The sequence below is a fragment of the Epinephelus moara genome, chromosome 1 (assembly GCF_006386435.1).
Source record: "Epinephelus moara isolate mb chromosome 1, YSFRI_EMoa_1.0, whole genome shotgun sequence".
In the NCBI taxonomy this organism is placed as follows: domain Eukaryota; kingdom Metazoa; phylum Chordata; class Actinopteri; order Perciformes; family Serranidae; genus Epinephelus; species Epinephelus moara.
Genome location: NC_065506.1, coordinates 23,832,350 through 23,853,093, shown reverse-complemented (window position 1 = coordinate 23,853,093; position 20,744 = coordinate 23,832,350). Strand labels below are relative to the sequence as shown.

Sequence of the window (20,744 nt, the reverse complement as noted above, 5' to 3'; positions counted from 1 at the left end):
TTTGTAGAGGCTGGTCAGTTCTCTAATAGTAAGCTAAAGGACATTTTACTTCAGATTTCAGATCACTCTGCTACCTGCAGCAATGCACTGTCTAGATGTGCCTGAGTCTTTTCCTTTCCTTAAAAGAAATAAGAATCTGTAAATCTCTCACTGTGCTCACCATCATCACATAGGCTTTTTATACTGAGCGCCGGATTCTCTTCGCTGGAGCACACCTATGGAAAAATTCTCCGAAATAGATTAATGGCAAAAAAAAGAGTGCGTTTCTATGTATGTCATCCAGGAGTTGCTTTAACGTGTCCCTCAAGGCCCACGGTGCTGAGCTACTTTGTTTTGGTGGTATATAGGCAAACCTGAAACCAGGCTGGAAATAGTGCTCTTATTGTATTTGGGCAGAATCATATCTAGTGTTATGACATGTGAGGGACGGAGCAGGCAGAGCTTTTAAAAAGCTGCACCCTCCTCCAAGAACACTAATGAACGCTGTAGAGGATGCCTCAGACCTCCCAGATCCATCAGAGAAACTAATTACAAGATCCAATTAAAGAGAGAGAGGGAGAAGAAGGGGAAGAAGAGAGAGATAGTATATGGGGGGGTAGGTCTCCCTTTACCATTGACCCAGCCAAGCCGTCGGCTCATTCAAGACAGTAATTATAGCTTATTTATTATTCATCCTTGAGCTAAATAAGAGCGTGACATTTCAATAACAATAATAAGGGCAGAAAAAAAGGCAGCACAAACTACAGACTTACTAATTGCAGTGCTCAGAGATTAAACGACTGGAAAAATGTTGTTATTTACTTATTCATAACATCGAGAGCAGCCATAAGAGCATAGCAATGCACTTCGCTGAAAATGAGTCTAAGGGGCTCTCTCATGAGAGCTCCTTGGTGGACATAATCCTCGACAAAACCAGGATGCCATGCTTCCCTTAACAAGTGTTTTGGGGGTCTGTATCTCTGAGCAAGGACTTAATGACTTTCTCTCGCTGTTTTATTGTGACCATGTCTCATTAGGATGAGCGGTGCAATCTGCTGTGTGGTCTTAAATTTTCAACAGATTTTAAAGGGGGCCTATTATGCTCATTTTCAGGTTCATTCTTGTATTTTTGGGTCTCAACTAGGATATGCTAACATGCTTTTATGTTAAGAAAACAACAACTTTATTTTCTTCATGCTGTCTGTGCTGGAACACCTGTATTCACCCTCTGTCTGAGACCCTTAGTTTTAGCGCCTAGTTTGTCAAGCCCTCCTCCTGAAAAAGCCCCCCCATGCTCTGATTGGTCAGCATTTCCAGGTCTTCCTTATCTTGGCATCTCTGCACCATCATTGCTGCCGGGGAATGACTATAACAGAGAATAACAGCTCTTACTACTGTGAAAAATCACCAATAATAACTTATAAATCAAAATCTTCACAACTGCACAACATAACATAAGCAACTAAGATTACATGTTTGCCTGACGTTAGCATGTAGCTACATGTAGCAGTGTGCACAATGTAATGTTAACACTTGCAGTAGCGTGCCTGGAGCGGATGGCTATATAAAGAAAATGTTGGATACATTCAGAACGGTCTGAAGCCTGAGGTTTTTGCTCACAGGGGTAACCTTTACATATGTTTCCCTCAGTATTTGAAACATTGTCCATGTTTGGTAACAACATCCAACATTGTAACATTATATACCGTAAAAATTCAATTAACTCAAGTCCCAATTAAACACCCAGTCCCTTTTACTAGCCTGGTGTGGCTACACATTTTGACAAGTTAAGGCCTGTCTCAATTAGAGGCCTGGTCTGGTTGTCAATCAGTTCTCAGATGTATAAAAGAGGTTTCTTGGATACCTGAAATTATGTGCCCATTCTTCGATTACCCTTTAAGTTTTTCATATTTCTGTAGTCCGTAAGGGTCCTCAGATCAAAAGAATCAAAAGCGTTTTTAATAAAAATAAATCCAAGTTATGAGTATTGTTTTAACAGGATAAAGTGGTGTTATGTCGGTATTCCAGGTGCCGTAACTCTCTTGCTCTTTCTGATGCGCTGTCTGTCAGAGCTAGATCGAATGATTCATAATTGATACATTATCTTAAACCTAATTTTTTATACAAGTAATATTCGTACTTGTTTAGATAAACAATTTGATTGTATTTCCTGATCTTTGCTGAGCAACAATTTTGTGTGAAAGGAATTAAAGGCCTGTCCCAAATATAAGCCTGTTGAGTTCAGTGATTTAAGCAAATAATAGCCCAGACTACTAATGGAAGTTTTACGGTATATGACAGAAAATAAGGAAAAGCACATGATATTCAATCATAGTTTAGTGAGATGATACCTCACAAAACATACTCAAAACTGAATGTATTTTTCAGTATTGTGATTATCAGTTTATCCAGCTTGCATAAGGCCCACACCCCTCGTCCTCTCATCCTCCTTTTCTTTCCATACACTCATCTTCCCACCTCTCCTTCCCCTAAGCTGAACTCTGAGGCACCTCATTAAGACTTGCCAGCTCTTGGCCTCATTGGCTATGGCAGAGGTGAAGAATATCACATAATCATGAAGTGGAGATGGCATTACACTCATCACAAATTATAGATGAGTTTTACTGTGTGGCGGCAGGCCTGGCAGACTAGTGCTTAACTTAAGTGACTGTTACAGGGGTCTGCAGAAGCCCTCCTCCCCTCTGGAAGAGCCCCCATCCCTCCAATTGGAAGTAACATTTATTGTCTGTGCTAACATTGGGTATTTCTGTGTTATATCACACATTGCTGATTTTTTCTTTCTTTCTGGAAACTGACCCTTCCTGCCTTACCATACAGGGGCATAGCTAGATCAAAAGACAGTTGTGGCGTACTGCATTACCACTAAGACTTATTTGTTTTATCCAAATCAGATCATAAGTGGGGCGCTTTCTGCTCATTAAACATGGATATGGGTATGTTAGAATGCAGTCTAGTGAGTACTGGTCAGGCTCAAGCCAGTGAAAGTCCACAAACAAACCCATGACAGTTGTAATTGACTGGTACCTATCTTTTTCTTTGAATGTATGTGATCAAACAGAGATGCCTTTGTTGTCTTCTGTCATTTACCTGCCACACACTAAGAATAACTGTTTTTGATCATGCAGTTCTTATGGTAGGCCTCATGACTCTTCCATTATGGCACTACGACAAGAAACAAAAAAATAGAAAAAAAAAAAAAAAATTGAAGACAAACAGCAATCTGTGCTTTTCCTTTGATTTTACCTATTTGCATTTATATGTTCCTCCAAGCCACTCAAGAAGTCCTTTACCTCCACCGCTAACAGAGTAATGCATAATAGTACAACCCAACATAAGCCTCGCCATATGTCCCATTGCCATTGGGCAACAATACACTGTTCTGTACCTTCCTTTTTCCCTGTTAATGCCTTTGTCCTTGAATCTCAAAGGAGCCTTGTTAATATACTTCTATTAGGTAAATCAAGCAGCAACAGACTGCAGACAGTGTAAATGAATAGTCAATATTTGGAAATATGGTAAAGGCATGTTAAAAGGCAAGTTTATTTGTGTATATTGGTGTTTTTTTCCCTATGGTATTTCATCTCATGAAATATAAGTGTGTGCATCTATGGTGTGTCCCTTATATTTTACATAAATGCAGCCATACACATGCTCAGATGTACAGCAGAAACCACGACCTTGCAGAATTGAAAGAAGGGAATAGCAACCCGGTGACCAATGGAGGGTGGGAGGGTTTCATCAGAGGGCTGAAAGGCTTCTTCTCTCCCTCTCTTGCTGATTTGCCTCCTCTCCCTCTTCCATTTCTAACCATGCAGACCCTTCATACCCTCCCTGCGTCTCACTAAAACAGGAGGGGGGAGGTTATACCACTTATCAGCTGATGCGGGACATGTCCTCAGACAGAGCCATTGATTTTATTGATTGATTCATTTGCGGTTTTCCCATACGGTTGCCTGCTTGTAGTTTTTGTCAGGGGGGCTGAGCTTATACACAGAGTTGTGGAATTCTGTTGAGGTGTTCAGTCGGACCAGGGGAGGGTCATTGTTGTGACTGTGGCGCAGAAATGGGAAAAGTTCAGAAAAGCCCAGTGTCACGTTTATAATGTTTTCTTTTCCTAAAGTCTATTAAGAAGAAGTATATAAACCAAGAAGGTAGTCGTGCACAGACATGAAAAAAACATCCTTCCGCTTCATCAGCTTCCCTTTTACCTCTTTCTCATGCAAATGGTGTGGAAACTGTCCACATGATTGCACTCACTATACCATACTTACAGCATCACAAGTGATACACAGACAAACACATTGCCCCATTGCTCTCTCACCACACTCATACAAACACATACACACTGACCAGATCACACCCCCTCGGGGCTATGGGGCAGTGCTTGAGCGATGTCTCCCCAGGGGGCTGATATTTTATAGTTTGTGTCCATCAGTGCTGTAGCCCGGGGCGCCAGGGTTGACAGTAAGTGCTCTCAACACCGATGACACTGATTCATCTGAGCTATGACACAGATGAGAGAGAAGGGGGAGGAGGGACGACCAGAGAAGAAGGATAAAACACCTAGAGACCAGGTTATGCTTGTGTATTTTGTTTGTGTCACCGGGCCTTTATGTTTTGTTTTTAAAATCAGTACAACAGATACTGTATACCCTCCAGCACAATGTAATGTTAGTGAACGCCAAACTGTTTTCTCTTCAGTAGTGGATGGTATGTATAGAAACATGGACGTTCGCCACAACACACACATGTACTATGATATGGTGGTCTAATATGGGCTAGAATGGGCTAGACCGGAGAGATTGGCTTGAGGAAAGGACTCCAATCTAACATGGCATTTCAATTTCTCATTCCCCCTCATGGCTGTGCTGTGCACTGCTGCACCTCTTCTACATATATATAGGGAGGACGCCGCTGAACCCCAGCCTTCTGGATGCGCATACTAAGCAATCAATGTGTCACCTCTTCCTGACAATCCTATTTTTTTCATATGGGGGCCATGCTCATTTTTTTTCTTGTCAGCAGAAGGTAATTTGCTGTATTGTGATTCAGTCCTAAAACTTGGTGACGAGGTGTCTCATAAGTCGCTACCTCCCTTCTGTCTCCCCCCGCTCCCTCACAGCCCCCCCGCCCCACCCTGCATCACCCACAATATGGAAAAACCGAAGGAAGGCACCCCAACCCCCATCCTATCTACACCCAACTGCACCCCCACACCCCTGTCCCTTCTCTCCACACCAAGCCCAACATAGTTGTATCTGAGGCGGGCTGCTAAATTAGATAAGCGGGGCTGTGGCGCAGCGCCCCTGATTAATAAAAGATGCAGCGCTCCCTAGGGATGGCCCCTCTGAGGGCCGAGCAGAACCTACGCACAGACAATGGAGTTTGCTGGCACACAATGAACAGGAAATGGAGAGAATGAACCAATCATGGAAATATAACATTTAAAGCAGAACTATCCTGTGACCCTCTGTAACATTATGCATGCATCATAATAGATAATAACTAATGTTGGAAGTGGAAAAAGAACAAAAATATTATATATTCATTTATTTAGGAAGCATATCCTGCTATTGACATATGTTGGATACAACTGCTGATTTCCTGCTGTTTTATGACATTTGCAAGTCCTTCAGCAGAACCACTGCAAATTCATGGTCCTTTTTATTCTTGCCCCTAACAGTGCACATTTAACATATTGTTTAATATTCATCCTGCCATTGTTAGGGCAGCGAAAACTACCAAAATATGAGAGGACCACAGAAATTGGTATCGTGGTTTCTGACACTGTCTTCTGTCCTGATTATATTGCTCTGATTATGAGAATAAATAGTGACAGACTTTCTCTCATGATTTCAGATTTAAACCCAAAACAATAGACAATCAGAACAAAATATCTGAGGTATTTTTTAAATACTAGGAGTCCAGTGCAGCATGTTTTAAATATATTTAAATATATATCATTTCTAACCCAATGCGTTTGTCAAACAGTTGCTTCAGTGCAACAGTTTACAGAGGATTTGTACTCCAAGGTTATTTCTTTATATGCTTAAATATTTTAGCTTTTTTTCTGAACATTTTTATAAACTTTTGATGATTTAGTACTTTTAAGAGTAGCCAAGAAAGTTAGAAGATTTTCTGTAGTTGTACCTACTGCTCAGGTTCGATCTACGTGAGAACAAGGACAATGTGCCTGCCACAGAATATACAGGATTGTCAGCAAAGCTTTTGTTAAAATTAATTTTATTTGGATATTCATGCTCATATTTAACCAGTAAATAAATTATTTTAGGGATAGGCTGAAAGACAAAAATGTCAGCCACTGAAAGCTTGTTTTTAAAAATGCTGGAGTGAGTATTTTGATTGTGATTTTTTACCTATTAAAATACAGCTGTAACTTTGTTTTGAGTGAATGTCCCTGCTATCATCTAAACATATAAACCCGATTAAAGCTTCTTGGGTTTCAAAATTTAAATATATCGTTCATTCTCAAAAATATTGCTTAGACTGGCACATGAAAGAGATGAAATAGCTTCTTGAACCGTGCAGTGTTCCCAAGTATCTTTGTCATATGTGTGTGTGACTTGTACGAGTGCTGTGTGTGTACCTCTGTGGGAGAGTGTGCTAAAAGGCTAACGGATGCTCAGCTAGTTTTCACACCCACAGCATCACGTTGTCATGTCATTTCAGTCCTACATCAGCTCTATTCACATTCGTCACCTAATGGCTTTGTTACCAGGAGGATATTATCCCTCTCACTACTCATGTTTATAAGACAGCCAGCAGGGATCCAGTTGCCTATGGAGACCGCTGAAATCAAGGCTGTATAATCATGTGGCTTCCCTTTCAAAATTTGGGCTGTAAATAGTGCATTAAACCAGTTCATTTTACTACTCACATAATAATGCTAAAGCATTCACTGAAACCTGCTTGCCCAACACCGTCAGACAGGTTTACTAGGCGAACACGTAACTACATCAGCACCGGACAATCAACACGAATCCATTTACACATGACCTCATATGCGCGCATGTGCGCTCATGCAGCCACACGGCGTTAGCAGACATGTTTCCCCTCTGCTCCGTGTTGGTGGTGTGTGATTGCCACATGTATCATGAACACTGGAGCATTTATCTTTAAATAACCTCCACCCCCTGTCGCTACTGAACAATAGCAAGACGCTTCTAATTTTCTGCAAGATAATGGTAGTCATATTGAGATGAAAAAGGTCAAGGGTTGGCTTGTGAGGTTTTGATTGGTTCGGAGCATCACGCTGCCCCTGGAGATAAAATGGAAAGTGATATTTCATTTATAGCACCACCCTTCCAGACTGCATAGCAATTTTAGGTGATAGTTCCATGAGGAGGCCCAGTTCTGAAATGATTAGAGTGCATCCACCAGTCAAACACTAAACACAAAAATGGCTACTCTGATTTCCTGCATCAGCAGTTTTTTTTTGCTGTGTTTTTTTAATGATCAAAGGCATGTGCTGTATAGTTTCCCACATGCTGTTTTTAATATGTAGTTTTTCAAATGTTCTCCCACCCCCTCCAACCAGCAAAGATTGATGGGTTTTGTTTATGAATATGTATAAGATGTGCATATGCAGTTGAACCTGCCTTTGACCTTCATCTGCTCACATGTATTCAGTGAGCTTCTGCTGCAGCACTCTGCATTGTGTTTTAAAAAGGAAAGTATTTCTTGCTGAAGTAGAAGCTGTAAGTTATAACACTCTACGCATTGATACTCCTCAGTTCTCAAGACTGCGTATATTCTTATTCAAAAAGTGCAGTCGTTCTTTATTTTGTACGTGCTTCAATGGAGATGTGGGGGGATGTCACTAAGGTGGAGTAGATGATTGTTTGCCTCCAGCCTTCTGTATAGCCTGGTGTTGTTCATTGAATGTTATATTTAATTCATGCCTTAACCACAGTGGTTAGAAAATCACCACTAGCTGGTATGTGAATGTACTGAGGACCAAACTATAGCTGACACATGTGAGATCGACCATAGAGCCCGGTTTGTGAGTGCACACAGCCTAGAGGATGCATACAATCATATTACCAAAGCACTGGCTTAAACCATAACACATTAACAAAAAATAAATCTATTATTGCACAGCTTCTGTCTCTTAATAGAGGTGACACCTACAACAAATTTGTGATGTAATCTGAAAATTCATATCATGTGTTTTATTATGTTAATTCCCAAAAGCGTTATGAAACAAGAACAGTAGATATACTAGCATTTGGCTGACATTTTTTGGTTTTGTTTTACCCTTCTTGGCAGCTTTTGCATAATCTCTTTGGCCTCGTTTCTACATGGTGTTTTTTTTCTTTTTCTTTTTTTATTCCAGCCGTAGGGTGCATCACTCATTATGCAGTGACCCAAACTGCATTTCCCAAAGAGCAGTCCAGCCAGTGGGAGTGGCCTGAGCTTGTTGAGGAGGCTGCCCTTTAAGGTCATTACAATGGTCATGTGATAGGCCAGCGGAGCCCCCTGGGCCATATGACAAACCGAGCTGCCAGACCGAGGTGTGTGTCAGGGGTGTTTTTCCACAAAGCATTCTATAAAAGTGTAACTGGGCTGTATTTGCCCTTTCCTCCTGCTATGCGTTCAGCCAACAGGCCCCTGAAGATCTCTTAAAAAGTGCTGATCCACAGAGCTGGACTGGTGCTCTTGTAATCCTTCTAGCTGTGCTCCACCTCCCCCCGACACGATCCCCACCCTCTGTACCTCCTGCTTCCTCTCTCACATTCCCTCACTGTCTCCTGCTGATGCATTGCGCTGATGCGAGCGACAAGGTGATGGGATGAAGGGGCTTGTTTGGGCCCCAAGCTAATTACCACACATTAGAGCATGACTAAATAAATCTTAAGTGCCGCTAATTGCTTGGCAGTGAAAACAATAACTGTGGTACTTGCCCAGAGGCTCTGGGGTAGTGAGGGGCTGGGGCACAGGGGACCAGGGGCCCTGGCACCCGGCCAGCAGAAGACACCAGCACCATCAGTCAACTCCCTCACCCCCTCTGCCTTCATGTTAAAGTCACACACCACTTGGCACTGTCACTACGTGCACCATATGCCCCACACCCACCGCATCCACCACCCGGTTCCTAACACGCTCCCTGCAGCCCTCACTGGCAAAGAATAAGCCATACATGACAGGCACAGACAAGCTCAGTCTGTCTGTGGAGCCATCATACATCACTGCATTAATAAACATGAATTAGTAATGGCACAATTAGACGGGGTTGTTCTGACATTTACTAGTACAATAATGGTGTTCTCCTCTTTACAACCCCCTTTGGCCTGTACTGGAGCGCCATCAGATCCCAGACCTTTAGATGTGAGGGTGGGAAGGGGGAGAGATGTCCCCGCTCTGACTGTATCTCGGTCACAATAAGAAAAAAAACACGTCTACGGGATTTATATTGAGTTTGTTTGTTTCTGTTTTTTTAAATGATATTTTTTAAACATATCAAATATCAGTAACAGCGTAAAGAATAATCCAGCGTCAGTCCAGCTTTACTCTGTATGTATATAAGTGTCTATATGTAACGTGTGTGTCTTTGTTTCCCTCTTAGGTTGCATTCTGGTCTGTGTAAAGAACACGTTTGATCAGCCTGTGCTGCCTACCAGATCTCCTGTGGCCCAAAGGTATGTTCAGCACAGACGTCCCAGCAGCCCTGCCTCACTGAATGGGGCATCACAAAGCCTTTCACTCTGCCACAGCACTCACCAAAGATGAGTGCCATAAACTGCAGACAACATTATGTGACAAGATTTCAAACTAGTCTTCATTCAGAGCTGGTAAATGCGAATTTCTATCCTGCACAAAGAAACTCAAGCAGTACAGTCACTGCTCATATTCTGTCTGATCTGCAGAAAATATCATATATAAAGACAAAATTTACATTTTGTGCCATTTCATCATAATCAAAGATTTTAATTACCTGGTTTGATACAGTTTCCTTAATAGAATTAAGCTCAACAACCTGTTTAGCTTTATTAGTGGTGAGCCCGGCCAGTGTTTATTCAGTTTGCAACAGTGCCAGCAGATGCTTTCACACAATATGAGTTATGATCAGAGGAATTATACGCCTTTCAATCAAAACCCATTAGCATAAAAAGATTGGTCACAAACATTAACCTGAAAACAGTATACCCATTTACAATGCAAATTGATCAAAGCTCTTATAAATTCTTTTGTTTTGCCCTTTTCTTTGTCTCAGTTTTAATTATTTCTCGTAACTTGAAGTTTCATTTCCCAAAAACTGACAGGGGGTGAATAGTGATGTGATCTCAGAGTCACGTTTTCTCCTCTGCCACTCTCTGATCCTCCCTTTTCTCTCCTGAACCAGTGGCTTCTCATTTGCACTGTCACTCTTCTGCAGTGTTTTACTGCTTTCCCAGGGGACTCGTGTGCTTTTGTTAGCTTTTCTGTGAACACACACGGCCTAATTGGTTGATTAGTTCAGGTTGACTGGCCTGTTAATTGAATAGTAATTTAGATTTGATGTGTCTAATGAAGATCCTAATTTATGGCTTGGCATTCATCCAAGGGTTTGTTTTTGAGAGTAGGAATCAAACAAAAACGATGAAAGGAAACAAGGAAATGATTCAGTGTCTCAGCGCTGCTTTGATAGCACATGAATTAACTCTTTGTGTAAGGTGATAACAGTTAAGAGTGTTTATCTCACTGAAATTAAACTGATGTAGACAATGGTAAGGCACCAATATTAGCACAAACCATTGAGTGTTTAAAGCTATGCAGCACTTTGGTTATTTGTCCTAATGGGAAAAAAATGACTTATTTCTTGATATCTTTGATATATCCACATATACTGGCTGTAAATAATAATCACACTCAAGTCAAGATATCAGCTCAAAACAAACAAGAGCATGGCTGAGAGGACTGGCAGCCATATTTAGCATTTACATTATGTTACACTGTGAACCATTGGCTTGAATTTGCAAGACTTCAGCTGGGTTCATCCAAGGCACAAACTGGTTTAGCACAGCGTAGGTATTGCAGGTAGTGCTGTTCATAAGCATTAATTGTATTGCCACTTGGTTTCTGTTAAGAAAATGAACAGTTCTAGTCCCTCCTTTCACAGTTGAGACACATTTTCATCCAGCTAACTGGGAGCTTCAAACTCCATCAGCATGTTTAGAGTATAAAGGTTTGTCTTTAATAAATGTGCACATTGGTGAATATTTACCCACATCCGATTTGGTTGTTTCATAAATCTGAATCTGATGTCAGACCTGTGACCACTGGCTTTTCTCATATTTTTTTTCTGTCTGTGAACTCTATTTATCCTTCTGCAACTGATAAACTCAACATAGTTTACCAGTCAGTGATAATGAGAAAAACAGCCTAGTCACCACAATAAAATATTGGTATTGTACTGCAAACCAATAATATGTTACATTTGTTTGTTTCATATGTATCATATTAACAATTCTACAGTGACGTAGTTCAGCTTAGCAAGATGGCTGCCAAGCATCAGACTGCAGCAGACCACTGTTTGAGACCAACAAACAACAAAAGGGGTTATTTTTAACATGTCGGCCACAAAACATTGAAAATTGAAACCTACAGATGTAACATACAGTGTGTATTACCTATATAACGTACAAACCTAACATATAAAACATACAAATGTGACATGGTTTGCAGTACAATGCAAACACCTATTCTGGCATTGAGAAAAATTACTGTTGCTGCAGTGAACTCATTATCTATGTGCTGTGTATGTTTAACTTAACTTTAATGAAGGCAAGCTTGTACTGTGATGTTTATCTTCCTCTCTACACTTAAAAACCATTCGAGTCTCCCTGATCACCATTACTTATACTGTACCTGAGCTACATTTGTCTAAAGAGTTTAGCTCAAGTAAAGTACGAGAACATGACACTCAAGTGCTGTGTCCCAATTTCACAATTTCTATTAATTTACAATTTATTTGAATGTTTATTTTGGAAAAGTGATGAAATGTGTAAATAGAGCGTACATTCATAGATGATACATTCCAAATTTGGCAGATTTTGGCAGTGTGGTGTGTGGATGGTGATGAGAGAGAATAAATTAATTAAGTCTTTGGAAAACATTGTGCATTCATGTTATTTTCTCCTAATTTGAAAATGTCAGTCGGGTTCCACAGTGTAATTGAGGTCTATTGGTGACCATCTTGCATCATTTCCTGTCATTAGTTTCTTGTATAACAACTGTCACAACAGTATTCTCCTCAACATATACAGTGCATTCTCACTGTATTAGTGTACAATGTGGAACTGGGACACAGCCAAGGATATATACTGCCACACACACTTAGAGCCATGAGCATTGTGTACCACACAATAATATTTAATTTGTTTCATAGTTTATTTAACAAAACTGTATGTGGGCGCTTCTTGTCCTTGGCACAGAATGTTCATTCTTTTAAATCAACTACATGTTCACAGGAGATTGAACCTGTAGGTTTTAGGCCTTTTATTCTCAGTGTTCCCACACTAGATCTCCAGCGCATTGTGGGTTTATGAGCATCAAGGTACTCCCCCACAGTTTGGAGAAATACATCTTCCCTCAAATCCACAATTATGCACATGGAAGTCACATTTAAAATCAATCAATGGAAACTCGATTTCCCTTTAGCATTGGGGGGGGGTGATCCCAGACGCCTTTTGACTACTCCTCCTCCAGCGCAGCGCAGCTTGGGGCCTTGAATCGAACATTCATCGCTGTTTAGTGGTCCAGTCAGTCGTCTGGTCAGTAAAATTCCAACAAAATATAATAAAAATTAAATCCAATCCAACAAACTGTCAGAAAACATCCCAAAGCTAGCTTTATCCACCATTTCAAAACTGCAACAACCTGTTATTTGCCACAGTTTACATCACCATCTTGGAGCTTGAAATCAGTGTTGGATTATACATCCAACTTTGCCTTGATCAGAAATGTTCCCGTTACTTCCTCCATGAATCTTTGTATCCAGGATGCAAGCTACATCTTTCACTGTTTGATTTTCCCAGGAATTTCCGGTTATGAGCACAGTACGTTTCAGGCCTTCTCTGTCCCATGTTGTCACCGAGGCAAACTGCAGATCTCTGACACTCCAGCTAGTTCTGTTCAGAGGGAGTTGTTTTTCTAGACAAAACATAAAAAATCAAAATATAAAAGCAAAGCAAGATATTTTTTTGTGTGCAAAACATCTGAATCACCCACCATTTGCCCCCCATCTTCCCTTTGAACCTCATGCAATCATGCACACTTATGCACATGCAACAATGTACCTGACTTGCTACATAGCAGGCCAAACTAGTGCAGGCATTAGCAACCTCAGGTGTGGGGAAGCAACCCCTTTCTTGCACACATACACATTTCTTCGCACTATATCTCCATCTGTCACTTACCCGCATACTTAAAGCAGCAGTCATTAGTCGCCCTCACCCTCCCTCCCTTAATGAGAGCGCAATTACCATAGGGTTCTCCCCAGTCCCAGTGGCCTGGCAGCGTTGTCCGAAAACCTGCCTCCCCACCTGCCTTCAGCTCTGCGTCTGCTTCTCTTTCAGATTCGCTTCTCTTCCCTTGTACCTCTTCTCCCTTTCACTGTGGCTGCAGACTCTCTCTCTTTCTCCATCCTCTCTGCAGCCTCTCTCTTTCGCTCCTCCCATCTCTGAGCTCTAGGCTGCTCTGGGTTTTAGACGGATCACTCTCACAATGGTTGATCAATACAGGTATTGATCCACTGGCAAAATGTTTATAAAATCATTCTGGGCAGCTGCAGTGCAGTGGGGAGGGGAGGCGGGGCGACGAGAGGGCCAGCATGCCATGCCATTCGCCTACAAGGGAGCCAGCACGGACCTGATTGGCTGCCTGTCTACCCGCCTTGCCAGGAAGAGGGCTGGCATAGTGTGCGTTTCTTTGTCATTGTTGCTTGGTATACCACAGCTCTCCCTGGCTTACGCCTCTAAACTTTGCAGACCACCAAAGCAGAGTGCAGCAGTTTAACCTTATCGCCGCTCGGTGTTGACTGCTCGCCAAGCAGTGTCACCCGCTCCCTCTCACATCAGCCAAGAAATTAATTTGCATAAATTAGCAAGCTGCAGGCGATCCCAGTCTAATGATCTACTGTCATTTCATTTCCCCTTTCTCCCTTATCTTAGCGGGAAAACACTCTTTCTCCTTAATGCCGCCACCGTGCTTGCCGACCACATATCCACATGCCAATTGCGGGAAACGGTCACCTCACAAACCTTGCCTTTGTTTCACACACCAACAGACCAACACACAAACACACACCATGGATCCCAGCATGAACAACTATAGGGAAACTCATAGGCTGGCAATGTGCAGAGGAACACCTATCCACAGCATGTCCCTGCTGTACTGTCATGAGGGAAAAGAGAGCAGTCTGGGGACAGGCCTTCCCCCTTGGCTCTCACCCTTGCCTCCCTCTTGACTCTCACACTTTGAAGATTACTGTAAATGAAATGACTCAGCTCCAGTCTTTGCTACTCCATTGTGGGGATCATTAGCAACTTTAGCAGCAGCACACCAACCACAGCAGGCACACTGTTGCTCCACTTGGGAATGCTGCCGACAGGCCGGCCAGCTCAAACACTGGAATAAGAAAGTGCAGCACAACTAGATTCAAGCAGATTCAAGTGACATGGTGTATCAAAGGCTTTGTAATCCAGGGAGGGGCTCTTGCTTATGTCTTGCTGAGTGATGATGTATGAGATGTTTCTTTACACAGAGGAGATAATTGCAGCGTGGAGCACAGTGTGGTGTAACTTTTTCCAGAATCACAACTCTTGTTGAACCAGACTAACATCTGTCAGCCATAAGGCCAGGCAGCCTCTGTGACCTAGAGTCAACCTCACCCCTCCGGGGTGCGTGGCTTTGTCTGTCCCCCTCCCTTTCTGGCACCTACCATAGACTCAGAATCCCAGACACTGGCCCAAACCACAACGTCTGAGCCTACCCCAGCCCATCTCCTATTAAAGAACAGTGTTAAGCTAATTATGGGAGATGATCCATATGACAGTAGCTGAGTGTTGCATTCTTTTAATTAGCTGCAGCAGTTGCCTCTGCTTGGCGCATGGTGGAGAGGACCTCCTGGTTTTTCACTAAATTTGTAGCCCCAGAAAAATGATCAGCACACATGTACACACACAGACAGACATGTGTAGGAAGTGTCACTCACACATGCGCCGAAGTGTGGTAATTACTCTAACACATCCAGAACTGGCCACAGCCCATTCATTACCATAACATGTTGTAATGAAGTTTAATCCCTCATCATGTTGTCTGTGGTTGGGGAGTGGTGTGTGGCTGTTATCCTCGACTACTCCAGATGTCTTCCAGGCTGTCTCTCTTTCGTGCTGCACTAGACTGGAGACATGACATTCAGTATCCCACCTTTAGTCATTTCCTTCCTTTTCCTTTTCATCTCTGCTTTTTTATCCCCTTGTAAATTCATTTTGACCTCATCCATCTTTGTTTCTTCCCTCCTCCCCTATCCCATTTTTCACCTTCTGTTCCTTCGTCCACATACCCTCCCATCTCTAAGAGAGTGTGTTATTTATTTCATCTGAATGCAGGGGCTCTTTGGTGCATGCTTCTCACAGTAATCAATTTCAGCTCAGACAGCATAACCAAACAAAGCGCTGCACTCATTTCAGCACGGGCATAGATGTAACCCATCTCTCTCATTTTCTCCCTCCCGCTCCTTCATTGGAAGACATTTTGTTCTCACTCTGATGCCATTATGTCAATCACTGCAGACATGTGGTGATGTGTGAATGCAGCTGCTAAATGAGTCATGGCAAGCAATGATCATTAGAGGTTTTTTTAGCCAGTTTTGTTGCATATGATTGTAGTCTTTAGTCTGTGTGCAAACATGGAAGTTTGTTCTGTTTTGTTCTTAGGATACACAAGATTGTGTGCAGCATGCTGTATCTGTGTATGACTGGATTTTTAAATTCAGCATTTTCAGAATCTCCATATCCTTACTGGGCAACAACATACAGTGTAGACAAGAAGCGGGTTTCTCCCATTGCTGTATGAATGAGAAGGACTCGAGCTGTCAGCTCTCCTGTATCCTTTTCTCTGCCAGCCATCCTCTTTGTACAGCAGTTGAGACCACCAGTAAATGCAGCCGCTGGATTGGCCTCTTTCCTTGCTCTGCTTTTATTGATTTCAGCCAGACACAGAGACAGACAGAAAGAAAGGGCCTTTTCAGGAAGAAGTTAAACGGTCAAGTAGCGGGTGGAGGGTGGCTTTCACCACTTTATTGACGAGGTGGAAAAATGTCACTATTATGGAGGCCCTTGCAGCAGATAGCGAGCTGATTGGATGAGTGCCCCCAGGTCAGAGTGGAGCACGTTCCCCCTGCAGCCAAACGAGAGCAAATAAAAGGGCAGAGGAATCCGCTTGAACCGGAGGTGAGGTTTCTCTCCACCAGGCCTCTCTGTAGGCAACATTTCTCCGGGTATGAGGCAAAGTGTTTGGAATTTGGACCGAGTTCTGATCTCTGGTGGACTCCTTCCCTCTGATCTCTCTTCTAAAGGCGTTCTGGGTTTGCAACATTTTATAGCTCTAGGGACTTCCATGGTTTATATGTTACACAAGCCCATGATACATACAGATGTTGGACTGGCGCTACGTTGCTGTAGTAAAGGGTGAGAGATGAAGGAATTGATGAGGAATACAGAGACGGAAGGTGGCGATCACACAGATCACACTAGATGCAGCCATTTCAAAGATGACAAGGCAGGCAGAATTTGGCAAAATGGCTGACAGGCCTGAGTATGACATGTATGAGTGCTGTCTCCACACTTCGGCCCCAAAATGAGAATAATTAATGTTTGAACATACACAATGATAACACAAAGCAAAGGACACCAGGCTCACTGTATCATAAGACACTGAGCAGGCATCACATTTTTGATTGGCCCTGAAGGCAGAGGGCAAAAGCTAATTGATATATGAATGTGAGACAATGAAAGGGAAAAGCATGATGGGATAATTGTAAAAAGAGACATTGAATCTGACTTGCGAGACTCAGAAGGCCTCTGACAGAGATAGGGTTGTGAGTCCTCACAAATGGCTGAGGGTTCAAACATAAGCCATTCTCGGGCCCTGCCTTCTGACGTCAATCAGTCTAATTAGCCCAGCATATCATCTGGCTGGCCCTTCCTAGCAGCACAAGACAGACCTCTGGAAAGGTCAGCATGCCACAGCAGAGACAGAGCAGTGCTTAATCAGAGGTGAAATGGTTTCTTTTCCAAATTGATTCCAGTTCGGATCAGACAAGAGTGTCTTGTGTTGAGCCACTTAAAGACTTAAGGGAAAGGCGGCAGGCCACTTTTAAGAGGGCTTTTAAAACAAGACATTAACAAATAAAAACTGCTCTTGTGACATCTGGACCAGGGCCCAAAGAGCAGTGGGCCATATGAAAGATCTGTCTGTCTGCCTCGATCTTCATCTCTTTCTGGTCTTTTATTCTGTTCTCTTCTCTTTCTGTATCTTTTTTATCTCCTGTTCTGCATGAGACACAGCAAACATCCACATGTGGATGCACACACTCAGATGGACTGAGAAAATTCATGCAAACTCTGCAGGAAACATTGTCCCTCTGCATAGTAAAAAATTGCAAAATCACTTTTATAATGTTGACACAAAACTACGAAATAAATATTTTGTCTTCTCGCTCCCAAAGTAAACTAAGTACCATTAACACTGGACCCCTGAGGCGTTATATCTTTCTACACCCTCTTTAAAACTCTTTTTACAACAGGCTTGTCACAGCCATGTATACATAGAAGGAAACATCTGAGCTCGCCCACACACACACATCTGCACACTGCACATTCACCAACTCCCTTATGCTGAATGCATAATATATGTAATGAAATAATGTTTCCAGTGGGGATGGTTGTGGCTGGGGGATGGAGATGTGTAGTGAATATCAATGTGGCTCCCCCAGACTCCTTGGTTCAATTGGTGTGATGGTGGGGGGTAAATGAATATGTGGGAGTGAGAGAAGCTTTATCCCCTTGCCCAAAGCTACAGTGAGGAGTCCATGCAGATAGAGGAGGGGCTTCTTCACTGGCCCCTCGGTCATTATGAACTTAAGATTTATACATTCCCACAGATGGTGTGTTCACTGTTGTACCCTGCATCCCATGTCAAAGCTGGTACTGAGTGGTAAAATTCAGTCCTTCAGTCTTGGGGGTCCTGACACACCGGACAAATGGTCAGCCATTGATGAGCATCCGTCGCCCTAGTTTTAGCGGCGTGTTCCGCACTGTTGGCACTAGTCAGCCCTTGTCGGGTTTTTCCGGCTGATACAGCATGTTGAATGAATGTCAGGGATGGCAGAACCGGTTGGTGAATGACATCACTTTGATTGGTAGTTCAGCTTTGTGCATGAGAAGAAAACTGGAAGTGAGGAAAGCAAACAAATGGCTAAAGTCAAAAGGGCATAAGACTGAAACAAACTTGTTATTCAAGGTAAGATTATTTTTTTAGCCATTGAGCTCTTTAGCAGAAATGGTTTGTAATTGTTTGTGTTGTTTGTCATTAGTGCACAACAAATTTCATTTGTTCCTTCAACATCAGGTTGTGTTGTTGATGTGCTAATTGGCTAACTAGTGTCTTGGATCCATCCTGTTGGTCTTCTGGTTTCTCTATTTTGATGCCGAAAACATCCATCCATCTATTGGTCTTCAGATGTAGTTTGTGTGTTGTGTTCATTGCAACTTCTTGGTTGACACAAAGGCCACATGAGGCAGCGCAACAGTCGGCCTTTATCACCACTAGCTCCTCGATGGTAGTTTGGTTTCAGTGAAGAAAGGTTTCTTTTTTTTTCAGACAATGAGTTTTTAAGGAGATGTAGTTTACCTTGACATGTTTCGACTGTCACTGCAGTCTTCTTCAGAAGCGTCATCTGACGTGCGTCATGACGTGTCTTTATCAGCTGGTAGTATCCCGGAGGTGTGACCAGCCTGGCAAATCCGATTTGCCAGGCTGGAGGTGTGACCAGTAGGGTTTGGCTTTAGAATCTTATGGAATGCGAACACCACTGTCTCGGGTGAAAGTCAATGTTTGCTGGACCCATCCACCATCCCTCCTGCTCGCCCAACTCTGACTTTAGCCACCTAAACTTTCGTCCTTGTCCTTGTCCTAGTTTCTGACGCTGCAAGTCACTGCCCAAGTGCCAGACTTTGACGACTTTGGAGTGAGACCAGGCTCATCTAGGCCTTAAAGAGCAACTCCTGGCTCCTCCCCCATGCTGACAATATGCTTCACTTTTCTTCTAAAAACAATCCAAAGCATGATGCATTTGTGGCACATAGACAGATACACAAGCCAGTGACAGAGCATAGACTCTTCCCCTCATACAGTGGCCTGTCCTACTATACAGCAGACACAAGTTATACAAGTTTAACCTGCTGTAAACTACAGCCTCTGCAGGAAATCTCAATGAAAATCAACGGATAGACAAATTACATTTTCCCCTGTGCCTCACCTTGACTGACTCAACTGAGCTCATCTGTTCCATCTTGTCAGAGTGGAGATGCTGTGTCTCTGTCAGCCGGGGCTTTGATGTTTTAAACATTACCATTAATAATGTTTTCAGCATCAAAATTAATTGCTTTGCTACTGTGTCCTGCTCTCTTCATCCTAAACTGAAGCATGCATAAATCAAGACTAACTACCTTTGTTGAAATTTTGAGGTCAGGAATTTGGGATGAGACCAAACTTGAGTGTGGCCAAGTAGATAAAGCTCTGTTTGTGTATCAGTGTGTGTGTGTGTGTGTGTGTGTGTGTGAGAGGTGTACATGAATTTAGTAGATGTAGTGTGTTGTAATACTTGTGCTGTTGCTAAAGAGCAATAGAGTATGTGAACATAAAGTAGTGTTGTACAGTGCAAAAGTGTCAGTGTGTGAGTTTTGTGTAATGACTGTAGGGGTTTAGGGTACTTTTCCATGACGTCTATTTTAGTCTAATGATGAAATTGAAGCAAAAAATGCTGCATGATCTAGTATGCATGAACTTTTGCCCACATAGCTGGAATGCCATTCAGACATGGCTACGCTTTTTTTTTTCTTTTTCTTTACAACAAAAGTTGAAATATTGGAGCTGTCACTGAGTTAGCTTTGGGATGTCGTTCATTGCAGGATGTGGTGACTTTTGAATTAGTTTGGATTAGACGCTAGAGAAGTATTTTTGTGACTTCCAGATGTTCTGTTATCTATAATTCCCAGCTGTGTTCTGAGAAGTTAAATGAGCTGGAAAGTTTCTGTCCAAGTTCTGTTATACTCATCAAACTCAGGGAAATGTAATTAGTGCCTTTTTGAGATCACATCGCTTAGCAACTCACTCCTAAATAAACAATAAAAAATTGCCTTCCCCTTTTCATTTAGCCACACCTCTAATCTGCCAAGCACCTCCTCTTGAGTGGCTTTGGCCCTACCCAGTCTCTGGGGCCCCGCGATGTGAAGACAGGGTGAGGAATGTGTGAAGCATCCAAGGAAACATGAACTGCTATTTTCCCACAAGTATGAAAAAACAGAGGCCATGGCTGTGGAATCTTTCTGACGCAATCAGCTAGTGGGATGGCTGCTGTACAGTTGGGATTTGGACAGGGGCTCAGGTCAGGGTGTTGTTAAAGCTGTAGTCTTAGGACTTAAAGATCTAAGCCGGACCTGGGTGGGTAAGGGATCTGC

General features: G+C 42.5%; 2 long non-coding RNA genes across 4 annotated transcripts in view; one reads left to right on the top strand and one right to left on the bottom strand.

Annotated features, from left to right (window-relative positions):
* Positions 1–20,744, top strand: part of LOC126396133 (uncharacterized) — a 91,327-nt gene that overhangs the window by 55,763 nt on the left and 14,820 nt on the right. For all 3 annotated transcript variants that reach the window (XR_007570534.1, XR_007570533.1, XR_007570535.1), the window contains exon 3: positions 9,587–9,659. This is a non-coding gene — a long non-coding RNA (uncharacterized LOC126396133). The remainder of the gene's footprint in view (positions 1–9,586; positions 9,660–20,744) is intronic.
* LOC126396126 (uncharacterized) lies at positions 12,352–13,726 on the bottom strand. The gene is made up of 2 exons (XR_007570532.1): positions 13,419–13,726; positions 12,352–13,152 (listed from the first exon to the last, which is right to left on the bottom strand). It is a non-coding gene; the product is annotated as an uncharacterized LOC126396126 (long non-coding RNA).